This window comes from Sinocyclocheilus rhinocerous, unplaced genomic scaffold, assembly GCF_001515625.1.
Source record: "Sinocyclocheilus rhinocerous isolate Xijiao unplaced genomic scaffold, SAMN03320098_v1.1 scaffold1222, whole genome shotgun sequence".
In the NCBI taxonomy this organism is placed as follows: Eukaryota; Metazoa; Chordata; class Actinopteri; order Cypriniformes; family Cyprinidae; genus Sinocyclocheilus; species Sinocyclocheilus rhinocerous.
In genome coordinates, this window is record NW_015640234.1 from 883,073 (window position 1) to 885,180 (window position 2,108).

At 35.0% G+C, this 2,108-nt stretch overlaps 1 protein-coding gene across 1 annotated transcript in view; it reads right to left on the reverse strand.

The window, feature by feature from the left end:
• Positions 1-2,108, reverse strand: part of ptgfrna (prostaglandin F2 receptor inhibitor a) — a 36,608-nt gene that overhangs the window by 12,951 nt on the left and 21,549 nt on the right. The gene's annotated exons all lie outside the window — the stretch shown is intronic.

The following is a 2,108-nucleotide window of genomic DNA, read 5'->3' on the forward strand; positions in this document are numbered from 1 at the left end:
AAAAAAAAAAAAAAAGATCGGTAATCGGTATCGGCCAAAATGTTCATATCGGTGCATCCCTAATTGATAATAATAAAAAATGTCTGCTTTTTTTCTGAAGAATCATGTGATACTGAAGACTGGAGTAATGGCTGCTGAAAATTTAGCTTTGCATCACAGGAATAAATGACATTTTAAAATATATTAAAAGAAAGCAATATTGCTGTTTTTACTGTAATATTGTTTTTAATATAATATTTTTTTTGATTAAGTAAATGATATAGCCTTGGCGAGCATAAAGGACTTAGAAAAGACTTGCTTAAAAAGAAGCATCAAAAACACACACAAAAACTTTTGAACAATAGTGTATGTATGTAATTGATGTTGTTTACTATGGATTGTTATATTTGTGTGTACATCTAAGTGATAATGATTAAATATAATTAATTTAGTGAAAATAAATAGTTTGGAAAAACATGTGTTGATTTTTAAATTGTGTTTTATTTCTTGTTTAATGTGTTTTACTTCATGCATGAAACTTTCTGAATCTTGGTTTTCTCTGACTAAAAATAATGGCCCCTTCAAAGCCATTTCAGATCAAACATATATCAAAAGAATGAAAAACACTGAGATACAGTCGTTTCAGGTATATCACGCAGTCGTAGTGTCTGCAGAGGTATGGTAGCCGACCTAGTTTTGTAGTTTGTCTCTGGGTAGGAAGGGAAGGGCAAGGGTGCACATTCTCTCAATTTTCAGCTGTCATTGTTCAGGCTATGGTAAGCTCACACACACAGGTCTGGCTTTGTGTATTTGACACCAGGCCAGCTCACTCACTGCCACTGCAGTCACACATTGTGCCCAGCTGTTGTGTACTTTGAGAAAAGACACCTGCTTGAATGGTAATAAAACACTGCTTTAGTCCTCTATTGTAAGTACTGTACTCCTAATGACAAAGAACCTGCAGTGATCAAATTAGTCATTGCAGATGCTTAACCAGTTCCTCTGCTCCATATCTAAATTGACTCATATCACACTATATAACATGCATGCACTTCCTCTAGCACTGCTGTGTCCTCAAACACAGACAGAAACATTTTACATAGACACATCTCACAAAACAATTGTCATTGGGATATAAAAGGGGAAAAAAAGCTTTAACAAAGAGGTCTAAGCCTTGTGCACATTGCATTTAGCAGCATTATGTAGCATAGCTTTGAATATCCTGCCACATGGAAACTCTCCAAGCTTAATTCACAGTGCAGTTAGAATATGCAAAACACTGATTAACATTTAACGTTGAGGGAGAAGACTTCAAAAATAAAGCAGCATGTTGCACAGAAATCCTTGACATGATTCTATCACCAGCGGCAAACATGGGAAGAAAAAAGAAAGAAAGAAATAAAGAAAGGCAGCAAGGAGTGTGCTGGTGCTCTGCAACTGAACAGAGGCAGAACTCTTAGATTAACAGTTGTAATGTTTCACAATGAGCCATCAGAATGAGAGACAGAGGAATGCCTCAGAAATGAGGCCTCAAGAGAGGAACTGGAAAGGAGGACTTTGCTATTGGCACTTTAAAGAAGCACATTCTCTTATAACAAAGCCAAATTAATCCTCTCAGATATGTTCTTTCCCCAGTTACAGTCCATTCATACAAAACATTATATCACAGAATAAGACATTTCACATCACTGTAATGTCTTAATGTCTACAAGTAAAATGTATTAGTTATCCTTGGGTGAGACTGACATCTTGAATGTACATTAAATGTAACATTAGCAAAATTGCTGTTCATAACTATTTTATGTTTTGGCGAATTGGCTAATTCGAATGAATTTGTGCGATCTCATTCGTATGTTTTCACACTATTCACATCAATAACTCATATGAAAACGTCACCTGTGAAAATAGTTGCTTACCCGTGAGACTGGGTTGTATGTTTTCAGTAATGACTCATTATTAATAATTAATTATCAGTCTATCAATTAATTATCAGTCCATCAGTCCTGACTGATGTAAAGTGACAAAATTACTCTTTCATTCATTGCTTTCATCTGCAGGAATCCCTGGAAAATGTAGAGACCGGAGAAATTAAAAGACATTTTGAAGCTTAGGAAAAAACAATTTGTTAA